At 36.2% G+C, this 19985-nt stretch overlaps 1 long non-coding RNA gene across 2 annotated transcripts in view; it reads left to right on the top strand.

Moving 5' to 3' along the window:
• Positions 1-19985, top strand: part of LOC113600504 (uncharacterized) — an 88652-nt gene that overhangs the window by 51439 nt on the left and 17228 nt on the right. For both annotated transcript variants that reach the window (XR_003421494.2, XR_008296164.1), the window contains exon 5: positions 7521-7698. This is a non-coding gene — a long non-coding RNA (uncharacterized LOC113600504). The remainder of the gene's footprint in view (positions 1-7520; positions 7699-19985) is intronic.

The raw sequence follows: 19985 nt of genomic DNA, 5'->3' as shown, positions 1-19985 counted from the left end.
CAGTTTTGCTGGAAAGCTTAAATAAGGTATTGAATGCAAAAGTACCTATTGTGTCTAGCACATTGGTTGAAACTCAATAAATAGTGGGAATAATTTGTTTTCTCATTTATGTCCCTAGACCCCATTTGCTTGTTCAGTGCTTGTGGTTCATTGTTCAAAATCTTGGAAGAATAATGTATAAACAGTTAACTTTTGATAGCTAATTAGCACGCTGCCCATTAACATGTGTTCTGTAGCATAAAATATTAATCTGATAAACTATATGTGTGTGTCTTCTTTAACTACAGGATGGGCTTCCTTATGTTTGTTTGGCTGCCAGAGATTTTTGCTCTTGTATCTACTAACTTTAAACAGTGAGAGAGGTGCTGGGCAGGAGCAGGTGCTAGGAATTGAGGTTAGTGAATGAAGTCAGGCTGGGAAGAATTAGGGTGGTATAGAGGTTGGTGGTAGCTTCAGAGGGGAGGAGCAGAGCCCACCCATCAGGGGGCAGGGACACAAAGAATAAGGCTTATCTGGGGGAAAAAGGATTGGGGCCATCACAGTAGTGAGTAGGAAAAGAAGGCGAGGTCAGCTGCCAGTGGGAGGTGGACAGCAAAACAAAAGATGTTCCTGTTAGAACAGAGAAAACTCACCGTGGTCAAATATCTCTGGTTCTGAAGTTAATCATTTTTTCTGGAGTGCCAGAAAAATTCCCTCTTATCTTTGTATTTAAAATACCATACGCAGATTATAGAGCCAAGTATTTTATTCCCTTTTTACAGATGGATAGATACATCAAGTGATAAAAAAATTAATAGATTATTATATTTTTGTAGCATAGTGAAGTAGAATCCAATACCAAAATTAAATGCTTTTATTATCATCTTATTTTTTTGGCTATAGATTTTTAACTAGATCTCCCACCATGACCCTTGCTGCCTTCCCAGTTCAGTAATGCTAGAACTACAATGTATCTGTAGACATGTAGACATGTGCTTGCTTCCCAAAGGGAGGTCTAGACAATAATAACTGTGTTCAAGTATGTAGAGAATTTTTATAAAGAGAAAAACGACCAGCTTTTACCCCCATTTTTCACCGAAACCAACCCAACAGGAATAATACATTAAAAAAAAAAAGATTTAGGCTAGAAATCACATACAAGTGCACATGTGTGTGTGTGCCTGCCCCCCCCCCCCCCGCCACACCCTTGGTACTAGCTAAAGTTTGAAAGGATAGTAAAAAAAAAAAGTTTTTCCTGGAAATTTTAAAGATTTGGTAGATAATTATGGGAACAGCCATTACCTAAAATCAAATTAATAATATCATTGAAAAATATGAAGACATTTGGATACTTTATGTTGTTTTAGTTTATGCTGTCAACACAATCCACAAAAATATTTGAAGGCCACCTACTCCTAGCATTGTTATACATTGATATATTTTGTTAGAGCATCTGTTTGTTGACTTAGACAGTGTTACAGATAGCTAAGATGATTTGACAGAAAAGAATGTTTTACCTCTGGTTAATTATAAAATATATCTCAGATGTTCCTGTAATACATAAAATACCTAAATGTGCTTTCTGATGATTGAAAGATTTCCTTACCAAGATGATGGTGTAGAGAATGTGACTAAGAACACAGACCCCATGTCAAATAGCCTTGGTTCGTACTCAGTTCTATCACTTATTAGATAGGTGACCTCAGGTCATTTGATTTTTCCCACTTCAGTTTTCCCATGTATCCATTGGGAATGATAATAATATTGATGCTACCTTCTAAGAACAGCATGTGTTGCAAGTAACAGAAGGTAAAACACATGAAATTACTTGGCATAGAGTAAGAACTCTATGTGGCTGTTTTCATTATGACTGTTAACTGATTTCTTAACCTTGGGAAAGACTCTTGATTTTTATGAGCAGCAGTTTCACATGTGTAAGGGGCAGATAAACCCCTACTTTGTAAATTTGTCAGTAGGAGTACATCAGCTTCTAGCACATGATTCAGTATTAATAAAAATGTTTCTCTTATTATCATCTTAATAAAAAGTATTCATTTTCATCTAAGAAAATGAAACTAATTGTCTTTCAGCAGCAATTTGTCTAAATTTGGAGACTTTACCAAGGGTGAGTAATATATGCATAAGTCCACCCAACCCTTCGACCTGTCTAGGTACCAACACTGTCACTCTGTAGGATGTGGGGGCTGTTATGAACCACTTCTTTTTGGACAATTAGCGGGGAGGTTATGGTCCCAGGAGTAATTAAAATGGGGCCCTGCAAAGTTACATAGCACAGGCTGACTTCCTTTTCTGGATGGTCCACAGATGGCTTCTGTGGCTGATCCCTTCTGTGGATGAGGAGCTGTGCATGCCAGGAATGGTCTAGGGCATTGGCTTGGTTCCCACACGGCTGGCCTCTTGGCTGGCCATCTCAGATACTCTACTGACACCCTACAAGGCATCTCCCCTCTCCCTGCAGGTTCCTTCCCCGGGCCACTAGGCCCTCAAAGGCAAGGCCCCATCTCTTCTATCCATCTCTCCAGATTGAGGTACCAGGACGTCTACTTTTCCCTCTATTTTCTCTCTGGTCTTTTTTTTTTTTTTAAGTTTATTTACTTTGAGAGAGAGAAAGAGAGGGCTCGAGCAGGGGAGGGCAGAGAGGGAGAGAGGGGAGGGAGAGGGAGAGAATTGACCAGGAGAGGAGTAGAGAGAGGGAGAGAAGGAATCCCAAGCAGTCTCCATGCCGGCAGGAGCGCAGATCCCCATGTGGGGCTTAAACTCGCAAACCCTGAGATCATGACCTGCTCCAAATCAAGAGTCTGACACTTAACCTACTGATCCACCCAGGCGCCCTTGGTCTCTACTTTGGTATACAATCCATACACTCCTCACCTCAGGGACTTCCCTTTTAAAATGTAAAAGCCCAATTTGGAAATCTTTTTCTTCTTAAAAGACCTGATGTTCCTGGAGGCCATGGGGATGTTGCTGCCTATTAGGCAGATGTCAGAAGGTGCAGGGAGGAAAGAAAACCCCAAGATGAAGGGGAATTTTCTAAGAATTTCTCTCACCACTCACATAAGATTAAAATGGTGTTTCCTGGTCCTCTAAGTATGCAGGAGTGTGGACCTTTGCTTCTACTTGACCACAAACACTGTTCTTCAGAAATTCCATCAGCTGTGCATTTTAGGAAGCTGTATGTCTTAGAATGCTGTAGCAAAGTACCACAGATTGGGTAGTTTAAACAACAGAATTTATTCTCTCACAATTCTGTAGGCCAGAAATCTGAAATCAAGGTTCTGGTGGGATTAATACCCTTATGGAGGTTTAGAAACCATTTTTTTTTTAATTTAACAAGTTATTTTATTTATTTTAGTGAGATTAAAATTGATTTGGGCACACATTTTAACATTACTTTGCAGCAAAATATTAACCTACTATCTGCAAGCTTTATGCCATCAAGCGATGTCCTATTATTAATCTTCAGTGCCATTTCTGTTGATGTGAAAGGCTCCCTTTACGGTCTACATGTCACAGTGCTTGTAGAGATATACTATTCTATTTGATCCATTAGGACTTTCAGTGCTGCAAAAATCATGGTTGACTTTAGATATTCCTGTGAGCTATGAGTATGTTACCTGATTTGATCTCTGTAATAACCCTAGCAGGCAGGCACTGTTATTTCTACAATTCTATAGAGGAAGAAACAGAAGCTGGCATGAGTCACATAGCAAGAAAGGCCAAGATTGAGACTATCAGGAAGGTCTCCCTGTAGAAAGCAAACATTCTGTGTTAAACCACTTGAAGTATGCTGTCTCACTTGATGAAGGACTTTCAACTAGTTATTACATGAGGAGGTAATTAAGAAAGGCCTCAATAGCTATATATATTCACATAAAATGGTTCATATTTTATATGGAAAGGTCAGCCCCTCATATCCTCATTCTTATATATTTGGCTATGTGCTTTTCCAAACACATGAACGATTACAAACAGCAAGTTTAGAGGAGTTGGGGCAAAAGTACTGTCAGAAGCAAGCACACAGTTACAAACAAGGTCATGTGATATGTAGCAGTGAGGGGGGAAAACAGAGACTCTACCAAAAAAGTAAAGGAGATAAAAACAAAGCATGATAAAATGAAACAGAGCATGTCTATAAGGGAAGGGATCCCATCTGTCCTGTGCACCACTGAACACCCAGTATGCAGAATACCATCTGATATCTGGTAGGTGTCTGATACATCTTTGTTGACTAAAGGAATAAATAAATTCATGTTTGCAACACTGTGAAAGGGTGAGGAAGTGGTATGAAGAAAATTATTTCTCAAAGCATGTTGCTTGCAACCGTAGTTGCAAAGATACTTCTAGGAAAGAATAAAGATCATGTGGTCTAGTTAGTTATGTATGCACTTCATATTATCTTCCGATCTTTTTTTCGGCCATACAAATAGCTCTGGTTTCTGCCATGCAAATTGCTCAGTTAAGAAAACTGCTTAACTTTGTTTAATCCCATATTGTCCCAAAAAACCTTTCTCATGTAGCACCTGAAAATGTGCTTGTTACTTGTGTTCTGAGGAAATGGGAGGGTATGCTTTGTGAACACTAGCGTAAGGCCAATGGTTATATGAGTTTGTTATTCCTGAGGGTGCTACCATTTTAGAATTAGTACAAAAATGTATTTGTGCACTATGTACTTTATTTTAGAAGACAAACTGTTATAAATTTTAAGAAGATATGTGATAAGATAATACAAAAATATGTTAAGTTTTGATTCTTAAAATGTTAATATTTTAGAAATCTAGAAAAATACCTCAACTGGCCTTCTTTCTGCTCCCTGACCCAGGAGGTTGATTTGTATAGACAATATCAACAAGATTCTTTGACTTCTAGTTGCCAGTGGGGGGTCTGGTGGGAGATCCTCAAGAAGGATGTATAAGATCAGGGTGTCCGCTCCCCTGCTTCCCTCTCTGCCCAGTCACTTTGTGATGGCTGCCTCTTTTGACCCAATAATTTTACTACTGGGTGCTTCCCTACACAATATGCTTTTTCTGGGTTCCAGTAAAATTCCCTCCTTTTGTACTTTCTGATCTACACAGCCCCACTGTTTCTAACCTGAGATATTGTACTCTTCTATGGTTTCCCTATGGCCAGCTCACTCTTTTGTTAATAGGTTTTTCATTTAAATCCTCCTTGAATTATCCTAATTGTGTATCATTGGCCTCCTGTATATTGTTTATCTTCTACTTGAGCAATGGGCTATTTGAAGTATATCTATATAACTAGACAATATAGTTTCTAATCATCTTGACATAATTTTTGAAAATTGGATTAATATTATTTTATTTTAAAATATCTAAAGGAAACCTTTAAAATAAAAGTTTTGTCAGATAGTTCAGAGTCAACCCTGACAGTAGAGCTTACTGGTTAGATGCAGAAACTCTAGAATGAAATTGCCTGGGTTTTAATTTTATTTCTGTCTCTATTAACTGTGTGATCTTGAGCAAATCATTTTTACATCTCAGGTTTTCAGTTTCTTTATCAGTAAAGGAGAGACAATAATAATGGGTGACCTAAGGATTGTTATGAAGATTTTAAAAGTTCGTATTTATAAAATATTTAAAATAATGATAGGCCCATGTTAAGTGCTAAGCGATTGCATAATAAACATTATGATTTTATTGAGTGCCTGTTGTTTTCTAGGCAGTTTGTCAGATACTTTTTCACACTTTATCCCATTTAATCCTCACAGCCATCTTGTGAAGTAGATGTTATAATATAATTCATTTAATAGAAGAAATTAAAGTCAGAGTAGTTACGTAATTTGCCCCTGTCCACCTGGTAAGCAATGAAGTTGAGATTTGAAGACAGATTGGAATATCATTATTGAGTTAAATCACACACACACACACACACACACACACACACACTATATATATATATACATAGACACACAGACATATCTTTACATACTATATATACAGTATTGAATACTCAGTATTTACATTTATAGAAAATTTGTGCCTGGCATATCATAGATACTCAATATATGATTGTTCCTTCATCTCCTGATTTCAAATTTTCTGCTCCTTTTTACTTTACCACACTTCCTTCCATCTTACAGGTAAAGGAGTGAAATGAACTTTCCACAAGTCTTGTGAGTATTAACTAAAGAGAATGCAATTTATCCCTATTGTTGAACCTCCCTTCCCCTTCCAAGATAATAAAAACATTAACAACACACTTGTAAAGATACAAAATTTGGATTTTCCTGAATGTACTAAGCTGTTAACTTGGAAAGCCATGGAAACCTGTGATTGCTGTAGTGCATGCATCCCAGATAAAAAGATCAAAGGTTATCACGGGACTAGCCAGATGTCACCATAAAGAACTCTGCCTGTTTTCAAAGTAACTGATGGATGATGTGAGAACTTCCATTGGAATGTCTTTGAATGTTCTACACAATGTCATAAATATTAGAAATTTTATCAGTGGGCCAAATGGGTTTGAGGCAATAAAACCTTGTTAAATCACCATTCACTTATAAAACATTATCTCATTTTATACAAACGTAATTAGGAATTCAGTAAGAAGGGGCCTTTTCTAGACATCATTGTAAAACTTATCCATACCAATGCTATGGCAATCTTCCACATTGAATTTGAAAATATCTTTTGAGTTAAAGATCTTTTTTCATTCTAAAGTATTACCCTCTTGTGTTATTTCCCAAAGGGTTTAACTGTCTTGCAAATGTCATATAACTAGTAAGTGGCAGAGAATGGATCTAATATAATAATATATATTATATATATATATATATACACACACACATTTATATATATATACACACACATATATATGTAGAATATATATAATATATAATGTAATTTATATATGTATAGTATATATATACATATATATGTGTGTGTGTGTGTGTGTGTGTGTATATATATATATATATATATATATATGTTCTATAAGAGTTACTAGCTCACAGATCTAGAGTAAGCATTTATTAGACATAAGTTTTAAGTTTCATTATTTATTAGCCACTTCTGCCCTTCCCCTTAGAATAGATCATCTATCTATCTGTCTATATATCAGTCAAGATTTATCTTTAGTCTAAAGGCTCATAAATGATTTGACAAGGTAGCCTCTTGTGTCTCCCAGCTTTATTCCCTCCCCTCACATTTGTGATATTAAAAGGTCTTTTCTGATTAATAAACAGGAAGAAAAAAGAAAAGTTTTGTTTTCTAGCTTCTAAGTTATCTCATTGGAAGATGTCTTCAGCATCTACATTTTATTGTATTTTCAGTTTCTTGACTAAATGTGTTTATTCTAACTTCAAGGTTAGTAATTATAGTAGTGAAACCCTCTTACTCTTTGACTTCTGACTTTGTTTTAATTGGGCTTACTTTTAAACAAAAATCAACATGTATATCTTTTTCATTCCATACAGTAATTATGGACACTATCTTTAATCTTTAACGGAATCACTATGTTATATGGCTATTTGCTAATAAACCTTTTTTTCCCCCTGGGAATAGGGGCTGATTCAACTATATTTCCAAAAGAGACCAATGATTGATTCAGCTTCTGGCCCCATTGTATACTTGAACAGCAGATGAGAAAATTTCTATTCTCTTCCGGATTCTAGCCAGAAATAGGATCTCTGTCTGACCTCCAGGCTGGGGCCTTCCTGGTCACCTTGGTTAAAATCTAACTGTAAGTGCTGACAGAATTATATAACAGTTGCTAAAGCTATGCGAACTTATGGACTAACAAGTCATTTGTCATATATTGGAGATACGTGGGAGCCTCAGCACCAAGGGGAAAGGCAGGAGCCCTTCGTCCTGTGAACCATGACCCAGACACTGGTTGGGTTTCTTACAGTCACGAATATTGAATAAGTCTCTGTAGAAGCCTGAGCCTTCTGCTCAGTTCCAGGTGGACAGTTTTTTGTTTTTGTTTTTTAATGTTTATTATCCTTGAGAGACAGAGAGAGAAGACAGAGTGCAAACAGGGGAGGGGCAGAGAGAGAGAGACACACACACAGAATCCAGAGCAGGCTCCAGGCTCTGAGCTGTCAGCATAGAGCCCAATGCGGGGCTTGAACTCACAGATCGCAAGATCATGACCTGAGCTGAAGTTGGACACTTAACTGACTGAGCCACCCAGGGCCCCTCCAGGTGGACGGTCTTATCCCTTTGAGGGATAAAAGCATTTGGTAATTTCTCAGTGATAACCTTAGCATTTTATGGTGGGGAAAGTGCCAAGACTCTTTAGATTTACTATACACTATTGTTGCAAAATGTTGTATATTCTTTTTCTTTCAGGATAATTTCTCTCTTTCTCAGAGACCCCATTTACTTCATTTCTGGAAAGTCAGAAAGTACTTCTGAGGAATGATTTTATTAGAAAGGCAAACCATTTGATCATACCTCTAAAGATCATGGCAGAAAAGGGGATATTACTTTCAGAGCGAAGGACATTATATAAATGAACTCATCCACATTAGATAGGACATTTTTAAAATTAATTAATTTATTTTTAAAGGTTTATTTATTTATTTTGATAGAGTGAGTGAGCATGCGTGTATGAGCGGGGGAAGGGCAGAGGGAGGGAGAGAGTCCCAAGCAGACTCCTCACAGTCAGTGCAGAGCCTGACTCAGGGCTCAATCTCACAAACTGAGATTATGACCTGAACACAGACCAAGAGTCTGTCGCTTAACTGACTGAGCCCACTCAAGAGCCCCTAGATAGAACATTTTATTTCATTATTTTTCAAATATCAGATTGCTATTCCTGACAAGTTTCTGTGTCAAATGTGTAAGTAATTAGCCAAATATTAGAGCCTCAGAGAGTCAAAGAAATTATGTGGATCAAAAGAATTAAGACTGGGAACATATTAGAATTTAAAAAAGAATTTTTTTTAACGTTTATTTGTTTTTGAGACAGAGAGAGACAGAGCATGAACAGGGGAGGGGCAGAGAGAGAGGGAAACACAGAATCTGAAACAGGCTCCAGGTTCTGAGCTGTCAGCACAGAGCCCGACATGGGGCTTGAACCCATGGACCGCGAGATCATGACCTGAGCCGAAGTCAGACGCTCAACTGACTGAGCCACCCAGGTGCCCCAAGACTGGGAACATATTAGAATTTTAATGGTGATGACACAACAGCAGTTGCTGATTCGAGCTTCAATTACTGGATGCTACTGCTCTTCATGTAAGCAGCATAGGGTGGTTTGAAGTGGGCTCAAGACCCAGGTCATTTGGGTTTGAATTCCAGCAATGCCATCTGAGAGCTGTGTGTCTTGGATAAGTTACTTAGCCTTGCCGTGACTCAGTTTCCCATATTTAAAAAGGGGTAGTGGGGTGCCTGGGTGGCTCAGTCGGTTGAGCTTCTGAGTTCGGCCCTGGTCATGATCTCGCAGTTGACGAGTTCGAGCCCCATGTCGGGCTCTGTGCTGACAGCTCAGAGCTTGGAGCCTGCTTCTGTTCTGTGTCTCCCTCTCTCTCTGCCCCTACCCTGCCCATGGTCTGTCTCTCTCTGTCTCAAAAATAAAGACAAACATTAAAAAGGGGTAGCAATAGTACCAACTTCAGAAGAAATATTATAAAGATTAAATTAGTTATCAGTAAGTACTTAGCACTAATCTTACACAAAATAAATGTGTAAATGTTTGTTAGGTTGTACCATATTATCAATCTATTTACAATGTTTATAGGTCTACTGTGTTCAGAGATACTGTACTACAGGATGGTCCTGGCCTACAAGGGATGTTTAATCAGAAAAAAAAAATGATGCCATTCAGTATAGAAAAGTGGAAGCTGGATATATGATCTTAAAGATAGTGATGTAAAAGTTTAAACTTTAATTTTAACTAGAAAATTTGAAGTGGTTACTTTTTTAAAAAATGGTTATTTATTTATTTTGAGAGCTAGAGCTAGAGAGAGAGAGAGAGAGAGAGAGAGCGCGAGCATGCAAAAAGGGGAGGGGCAGAGAGAGAGGGAGAGAGAATTCCATGGCAGGCTCCATCTCATGAACTGTGAGGTCATGACCTGAACCGAAATCAAGAGCCAGACAGACACTAAATGGACTGTGTCACCCAGGCATCCCTAAAGAGGTTACTTTTTATTGTTAACTCTCTAAGGACATAAACTGCCCATATATAATAATTCACAGGACATAACAGAGAATTAGATACAATGATAGAAACCAAGTAATACTTACTTTTAAAAATAAATTAAAATTTACTCATGTAGATATCAAGCTACTATATTTTATCTTACAGTAAACCCAGCCCTTGGAGTACAGACATGACCCTTGAGTCTCACATATCTCCATTTGCTGAATTACTCGTGTAAAATTCTTGCTATAGTTCATGTTATGGGGGACTTGTTAAAAACTAAAAATAAAAAGCTACATTTACACTGTCAACAAGGAATAAAATGTAAACAATTTATTCATAAGTCACATTTAAATAATCTATGTTTGTACAAAAATGTCTTAAGAATTATATCCTACCGGGGCGCCTGGGTGGCTCAGTGGGTTGAGCTTCTGACTTTGGCTCAGGTCATGATCTCACTGTCCATGAGTTTGAGCCCTGCATCAGGCTCTGCGCTGACAGCTCGGAGCCTGGAGTCTGCTTCAGATTTTGTGTCTCCCTCTCTCTCTGACCCCTTACCCACCCCCCCCACGCCCCCGTTCATGCTCTCTCTCTGTCTCAAAAATAAATAAACATTAAATTTTTTTTAAAAAGAATTATATCCTACCAAGCTTCAGTATAAGCAATTGCATATTCACTTAACTAACAGCAATAAAACGAAAAGGGGAAAATTTCAAGATGGTTTAAAAAGACAAAGTAAATTTAAAATGGAAGCAAATTACTCTCAGGAATCACACTTAAATGTTCTACATTAGTAAAGTATTACCCGAATCATACTTCTATCAAGCTTTCATTCGAGTAGTAGTGTAATCACTCAACAGAAATGAAGCTAAAAGAGAAAGTGCAAATTTTCTTTAGAAAAGTTTTGTTAGAAAGGAATTTTGCTGTAGTTCAGGATCTTCAGAAGTAGGCTCAGTAGAGGGCTGGATGCTTCCAGGATGTGGGAGAGAGGAAATATTTCAGTGCTTAGTGTAGAGACATTTTTTATGTTAATGGAAGATGTGTTAAACCAGGGGCATCTCTCAATGATGAGTATTCTTCTGGATGTTCATACTTACTTGGCATGAACTGTCCCCTGGAATTCTCCTTCAACATCTGAATGGAGGATGAAATAGAGGAAGAAAGGCTGAACTTGAATCAGGTGTCATCTTTAGTGTCCTTTCTACTGGATTCCATTTTTGAAAGTGCATGATCCTATGGTGTTAACAAAAGAAGGCATAGTAAATTTTTAAGTCTGCTGGTCCAGAGAGAGTCTTCTAAGTTCAACAGGATAAATTATAGATCTCTCTTGTAGAGAAATTATTGGAAACATATAGTGACTTGATGCAGGGAACATTCCATGATTTTGATCACATGGTGATGACATTTGGTCCACAGAGGATACATTTAGATACTTTATCCCTCAGCCATCACAGATTAATGCTCCCACTTTCTTGGTGATCTGATAATCCATATGACTTGGTGGTCCTCTCAGACCTTTGACATATGTGCCACTTTAAACATTGGGCATAAGAAGCCCCTTTTCATCTAAAAGATTAAATTTAAGCTCTGCTTTATTGAATTTTCTCCCCTTGTCATATGCATTTTCTTTTCTTAATTCGTTGAGTTTTCTCTTGGCCAATAAAGTTTTGACCGATTATTATGAGCTTTATCCCTCATGGGAAATCATTTGGCTTTAATAAGAACAAATACTTCTTTTTGCTTTTTCTGTAAGAATTTTTGCTTGTTTTCTGAAGGTGTGCAGCTGTTCACAATTATGGTTGATTGTTTCATCTGTTTTGGACAGCTTCTCTTCTGTCATTAAATGGTAAATTCCCTATTAAATGAATATTCCAGTGTATTTTATTTCATTTTTTCAATGAAGGTCAGAAATGACAGTTTTTGTTGAAGATTTCAAATATCACTTTCAAACTGTGTATTTCCTGTCTTCAATGAAATCAATTTTAACTTTTAAAATTCTCAGTTTGGAAAATTTTATTTTGATATGTTAATTCTTTATATATAATAGAAACATGTTTGAGGAGGTGAAAGTGTAGAAGAAAATAATTTCAGTAAATGCTGATTTTTCAAAGAAAAACTTTGAGGTTTTAGAGATTTGAAAAATTAGCTTTATTTTTAGCATGAAGACCTTTCAAGTAAGTATAGCTGAAGATACTTTCTCAAACACAAACAAGGCTTAGATAATTTTTGCAATGTCTGCTGGTATAAAATATTGACTGTGGTTATTAAAATATTTTTAACATCACAGTGAGAGTTAAATATGTGACTTTATCTTCCTGTCTTTGACACCTGTAGGAAATGAATGAATTTCCTCTTTGGTATTTGTAATATGAAATGTACCTACCATTGCACTGAGGTCACAAAGTCACCAACTTAAGTCCCTAGTTTCTCCTTCCTATTTTGCTAAGTGGTTGTTAGGGTATCAATCTCAAATGACTTAAGTTTATATGCCTTTGTGAAATAGCTCTGTGAATGTGTGTATTTGGGGAAAGGCTTTAATAGCTTTTTATTGATCTTACTGTCAGTTGATCTGCTTGTTCTGTCAAATAGTGGCAGTATTATCATTTATTGCTAAATCTGCCATGAGAACCCAAATAGTACTGCTTATCAGAGCTTGGAATTGCCATAAGATTAACTTGTTTCTCTTCAAATATGATGAAAGATGGCAACAATAAAACACTCTTGTAAAATGACCCTTTTTCTACTGTATTTCATTATGGGAAAGAAAAAATTTAAAGTCATTTTTCAAAATCCTATAACATATTTCACCTAAATAAATCCCTCCATTCAAAGATATGTATATACAGCATATGTATTTATGTAAAAACAGCATTTTTGTTTATGTCTGTGTATACAATGTCCTTACCTCTTTTCATTATAGGATAGAATGCAAATCTAGGAAATCCTCTCAAAGGAGATTATCTTTTAACATATTTGAGTCAATTTTAAGAAAATAAACCACAAAACTTGATTAAATTACCAACTTTATTTGATTTTGTTTACTTTTAATGAATTCTTTTGTGATTTTTGGCTGGCTAAAATTCAGACTACATACTGTACCTTTTGGAACATACCCATCAACAAATTGCAAACTTCTGTAACTTCTACCATTTTGGAATTATCTTCTTTTGTTAAACTTTTTACAAAATCATCCCCCCAAATCAAGACAATATCATCTAACATGGACTCCATATAACTTTTCACTTATATTTGTTAGTGCAAATAGATCTGGGAACAAATAGATTCCCAGTGTAAACTTAAGTATTTTTATTAAAAACTTGTGTTTCTGTTAGTTTGAGGTCTTGTCTGTTTACTCACCACTATTTTCCCAGACTCTGGAGTAAAAGATATGAGTAGAAGAAGAAGAAATACTAGATTTTCATAAAAGCATAGGAAAGGGTGGGCGTTGAGTTGTCACTGTCATTGTCAGCATCGACATAAGCATCTATTGTTGAGCCATATTTTATACTTACTATATGCCTTTATGTATAAGATGGTCCTTATAAAAAACATATGGGATATGAAAACAAAGGCACTTAGAATGTATCTATCTTATTGATGAGGAGCTTAACAGATGGCATAATTAGGCCAGGACTTCTGAGCTGTGATTCAGCACACTTTTCATTTTACTGCCTCTCAATAGACACCTTCTCTAGTCATTGATCATATGAAGCATAACATGTACAATTTTTCCAGGGAGAGGTGTTGTTGACCTTCTGTTTATGGTATATTCCAATATGTAATCATCCCCATTGATCAATAATTCACTTTATAATTTAATCAGATTATTGGACTGAAATTTAAGTCCATTTCCCCACAAGGGGGCTCACGCATGACAGACAGTGAGTTATCTTTTCTACATAATAACTCTCTATATACTTAAAACATTTAAAAATAATTTCTTAGCCTTTTACTCTCTTTTCCAAGCTTCTGTAATATTTTTTGTAGGACATTCATCACTTTCTTGTAATAATTTTTATTTCATTCAATTCGCTATCTTTTGCTTCTCAGTTCTACTCTACATTCAGTTTTTGTATCTCCAATCTACTTAATATACTTCTTTCAAACTCCATTTGGTACTATTCCATATTCATAATCCTAATTGACTTTCCATAGAATGCAGAAATACATCCTTAGCCTAGTGTTCAAAACCTTCAATGATCTAATTCAACCTACTATTGCAACCTTATTTTTCTCGATTCTACTGATAACTTTTGTATAGTTGAGCTTCAGCATGAACTAGGATGGACTTGGAGAGTTGTGTTTTATCATAATAGTCAGAGTCTCAAATGATATGGTGAATATTGTTTTGATTCCATAGACTTCCTGAAAAGAGTCTCAGATACCTCTGGATAGTCTTTGTAGCATACGTCAAAAAAACATTAACATATTGAGTAAGAGCTTAAGCCCTTTCCCACTGTCTATGTGTGCAGACAAATTTTCTTTCCTTCCTAACTTTAGGATCCTGGGAAAGTTATTAAACTTATGCTTCAGTGTGCTCTTCTCTAAAATGGAATTAATAATAATATCTATCTCTTAGAGATGTTTTGAGGATTAAATAAATCGATGCTGGTTTGCAATTACAATAGTGCCTACCACAGGAAATAGTTACCTTTGTGATGAGGAAAATGCTTTTTTCTCTATTCCTGGTTTTCAATGTCTTTTTTTAAAGTTTATTTATTTATTTTGAAAGAGAGAGAGAGAGAACACATGGGGGAGAGGCAGAGAGAGAGGGAGAGAGGGAGAGAGAGAACACACGGGGGAGAGGCAGAGAGAGAGAGAGAGAGAGAGAATACCAAGTAGGCTCCTGTACTCCACTCTGAGCCTGATGTGGGGCTCAATACCATGACCATGAGATTATGGCCTGAGAGGAAATCAAGAGTCAGATGCTTAACCTACTGAGTCACCCAGGTGCCCTTTCAATGTCTTTTCTTATCCAAATTAATATGTATTTGTTTTAAAGAGAGAAAAGTATGGAATATCTTTTAGTTTGATCAAGTCTTTTGGCAGTGTTAATCCTTTGATATTAATTTAAATATAGCTAAAGTATCCATAGGAATTTCAATGGATACCTGAGAAAAATAAGAGCAAGTTCTAAACGTGTTTGTTAGCCTATAAGTTGTATTCGTTCCACTGATAGGCATCAACCATCTCTTTCCTTCAGCAACCTGCCAGCTTAATACTTCCCTTCTCACTAGGCTAAGAGGCTGAAAACAAGTCTAGAATGAATGAATTCATTCATTTATCACAAACCTATTGTGTATATGCCAGGCATTCTGCTGAGCTCTGGTATGCAATCTTATAATCTAGTGGAAAAGGACGTACATTAAACCAGTCAACAATAAAACAATAAAAAATGTGAGAAGATTTTGAAATACTCTTCCCATTGCTTTTTATGTTTTGGATATTACTGTTGTTAACTGAGATGTAATTGACATATAACATTATGTTAGTGACAGGTGTACAACATAATGATTTAACATATGTATATATTGTGAAATGGTCACCACAATAAGTCTTGTTGACATCCATCACCTTATATAGTTACAATTTTTTTCTTGGGATGACAGCCTTTAAGATCTACTCTTTTAGCAACTTTCAAAAATATACTATAGTATTATTAACTCCAGTCACTACACTGTGTATTATATTCTAGAACTTATTTATTTTAATTTTATAATTAGAAATTTCTCTGTATCTATAAACTCTGGTTTTTGTTTTTTAAATTTCACATATAATAGATGTCATCTGTTATTTGTCTTTCTTTATCTGACTTATTTCTCTTAGGATAATACCCTCAAATTCTATCCACATTGTTGCAGATGGCAGGATTTCCTTCTTTTTATGGCTGTGTAACATTCCATCACACACATAAACACACACACACGCACACACACGCACACACACACACACACACACACACCCATGCACTTTTACATACACTACATCCTCTTTTGGATATTTTCAGTAAGAAATCATTGTGAGGAAATGGGAAGCCATGGAAAGAGCACGAGTTGATCTGGGTTCTGGTTTGAATAAAATATTAATATTTCAGTTTTAGTTTTCTTAACTGCAAAAGTAGGCAATTATCTAAAATCCCAGAACTATTATTCTCTTTGTTATTCTAAGAGTGAGTATATTTTTACATCAATTGTTACATGTTTGAATGATGGAATTATTCTATTGCAGCATTTATTTCATTATATTTCTTTCTTTTGACCTATCAACCCATGAAACTACTAGTATATTTTTAATGTTTATTTATTTTGAGAGAGAGAGACAGAGTATGAGCAGGGGAGGGACAGAGAGAGAGGGAGACACAGAATCTAAAGCAGGCTCCAGGCTCTGAGCTGTCAGCACAGAGCCCCACGTGGGGCTCGAACTCAAGAACTGTGAGATCATGACCTGAGTCCAAGTGGGATACATAGCAACTGAGCCACCCAGGTGGCCCAAGAGACTATTAGTATTTTGATGGCAGGTTCCTGAGCCCTCTTCATCATGTGTTCCCAGTATACTCGGTGCATGTTCTATTTAATATTGAATGTACTTTTAAGCTATATTTGCTGTGGCAAATATTCCAAAACAGCTTTTCATTTTATTTGTTGGTATGTTCCATTGAAACACAGAGCTGAAACTATTTTTCTGGGTACAATGACAACAATAATCAGTGTTTTTACAAAGGTTAAATTTTAAGGAATAAGGGTTACTACACACTGGTTGGACTTTTCACACTCGGGACAATGGTCACAAGTTTTTAGTTTTACTTGTGTCCAGCAGATGGCACCAGTGCCTCAAAAAAAGTCTCGGCTGAGGAAAAACAATGGTATCAGATTATGCACGCATTTAAAACTAAGCAGATGTCATAACAATCCAAGAGACTGTTACACAAATATTCAGACCTATACAGTGAAATACGAAATGAAATAGTTGAGGAAGTGTTTATCTTTTGAAAAAGTTTCTCCAAGTTTTTAGCTTGTAATTCGTGGCAGTTACTCTTGGAGAAAAAAGACTAGATAGAAAGAAACAAATGGAAACTGGTGATTATTTCTGCAGAAAAGGCCCCACCAAGGCCAGGGCATTTTCTAAGATGCTTTTGGCTACATCTTGTTTGCAAAATTTATGAAAATAATCACAAAAGCAATGAAGAGTATTTAATTTCTCCTTTTCGTGAGTTGTCCCTTATTTTGGTTACACTTCAGCAGCTCACCAATTGTTTACAACTATGAAAGGGAGGGGCACACTAGGTACTGGTGAAAACTAGAGAAGGAAAGCAAAGACGCACCGGTACTTCCAAAATTTAACCCAAGAAAATTAATGTTCAAAGTCTTCTTGGCATTGAAAGCTTTGATTCCTAATTAAAACATCCTCCTTCCTGTATATTGCTACGTTCCTTTTCCCAATGGGATGATCCACAGTTTTCCTTTTCTTTAACCTCTGAAATGAACAAATGTTTACTCACAATTTCTTGAAATGTTATGTAATTTTGTTGTAATTTTATTTTTTAAATCCCCTACTGCCTTTCTTTTTTATTATGTGAAACTAGACTAAGATACTAATTTTATATATCTTTTAACTATAACAGACTCATCATTTCTGATATTCAATTGTCCAAATTGAATGGGTTTTATTAGGTGGATTAAAATCAACAACTCTTATAAAATAAAACATGATTCCCTAATATACTATGAGTATGTGATAGCATATTATATTAACATATTATAATAACTATTCTTTATTCAATTAGGTCAAATTAATGATTGGGGGAAGCACATAAACATTCATTTGCTTCTATATTGATCTTTAATATAGCATGCTTTCAATGAAATAGAAAGTAAAAAATATGAGTGGATATGATACAAATTTGTTAGTTTTAAAATTCAACAATTTAAGAATGGTGTTCAAAGAAAGAAATATATTTCTCTGTTCTCAAAAGTGTAGTTCAGGGTGACTTCCCTAACATTTCTGAGAGATCACTCTTTTCCTCACCTTGACTCTGTGACTGACTCAGTGACTCAGACATTTCCCACTTCTGTCTGGTGTCATCATCTTGAGTAAATAAAGAACAGAGAGAAGGAAGATCAAGAATGGGGACCTCAGTGTAGGACAAAGAACCATACAACCATATACTGAAAATTTAGTCAAAATAGAGGAGTCGATATAGTCATCAGTGTGCAACATGTGGTTACAGATGTTAGTTGTCTTTAGTTATTTCATAGTCATCAGGAAAAGAATTTACTGGTGACAGGTGTTTTAAAGCAACTCATTCTCTATTTTGATGTTATGTTCTCTCTCAGACTCATCCATATAGGCATATATGCTTTATATTTTACTTGGAATCTTAGTCTTCTCTGTGAATTTTTTTCGGCTTTGATTTCTTATGAAAATAGACATACAATCATGAGTTCAGTGTTTTAAAGAATCAGGATGGAGCTCATAGAAAATGAACTTTTCTGTACTCTGCCTTACACTATTCTCTGTGTGTTCAATGGTAGTGTGGAAAATTTGAGAATTCAGTGGGTCTGCTACATGTAAGTAGTTACCTAGAGGTGGAGTGGTTACAGAAAGAAGTGGGATGCTTAGGAGGGGCTAGAAGTAGCATTGGGAAATGTGGGTAGAATCTGTACAAATTTTGTGGGCTAGATAGAATTCTGGTGGTTGGGATGTTTTTTCAAACTGTTTTCAAAGTTAATTTATATTGTTTCTGGGAGTAAATTCTACCCCTGTTACATATCTTACCATCTTAAAAATGTCTTAAAAATTATTTTTCTCCCTTCCACTGTCACTGATCTATTAAGACGTGACAGCAAGGTTTTTATGATGTTGCTAAAAATGTGGTAACAATGCAAACTCAAATTGTTTTTCAACTTCTATTTTTAAAAGAAAGCCAGTTATTTCAAGACAGAGCACCTACTGTAAAATAATATTTAAAAAAAGAAGCCCTTACCATCTGGGGTATGATACATTTGCACGACAATCTTGGGCAGTAAATAAAAATCTGGTCCATTTAAAAGTATCTTTGCTCAGGCGCATCCTATCAAACGGGGCTGTTTTATAGTCTACCTTGTATTTCACTGCTTGCGAACTCTGTAAGCAAACAGAATTTGTTCACAGGGTGAAACACATATTTATGTTCCTGAATAAACTGTTCAGATTCAAAAACTATTTGTGTGACAGTGCTAGACACAGGGATTCTGCAGCCCAATGGGATGTTTGTAGACCACATTTGCATATCAATGCGCAGACCCCTTTTAGGAATACTGCTGCTTCATGACAATGCTGTTGTCTGAGGTCTGGGGGAAAGAAAACCCATAAAAGTTTGGACTCACTTTTCAATGCCCTCGATTCTTTTCTTGTGCTTTGGAAAACTGTGAAACAGGGTCACCAAGTTCCATTCTCCATAGTTTTATTATGTTTTCAATGAAGCGATTGAACCTGCACAGAACCCAGACAGACAGACATCACAAGGCCACTTTGTGGAAAGGCAGCTTCTTTAGAACCTTGAAGCTAAAGCTTGTCTTCCGTGTTTATGGATTTGGGGCCAGTGCTCTGTTCCTTCAGTTTAAAGAACCAAAGGGAACCAAAACCCTGAAGCAAAATACTTAGAACCCTTTTGCCTGGAGAAAAAATATTAAATAAAGGTGTTTTTTGTTTGTTTGTTTGTTTGTTTGTTTTTAAGCTACTGAGAATCCAACCTAAGAACATACAGTTGTTTGAAAGCCAGGCCATGGATGTGGAGGGGATTTTATAAGGTGACGTCATTTTCTACCTGGCTGACATCTTAATGGCTGTCAGTCCTAATCTTTGAAATGGAATCAAACAGAGCCTCTTCATAGTTTTGCTGA

Source organism: Acinonyx jubatus, chromosome B1, assembly GCF_027475565.1.
Source record: "Acinonyx jubatus isolate Ajub_Pintada_27869175 chromosome B1, VMU_Ajub_asm_v1.0, whole genome shotgun sequence".
Classification (NCBI taxonomy): domain Eukaryota; kingdom Metazoa; phylum Chordata; class Mammalia; order Carnivora; family Felidae; genus Acinonyx; species Acinonyx jubatus.
The sequence above is the reverse complement of the archived record's forward strand: the minus strand, read 5'-3'. Positions and strand labels throughout refer to the sequence as shown.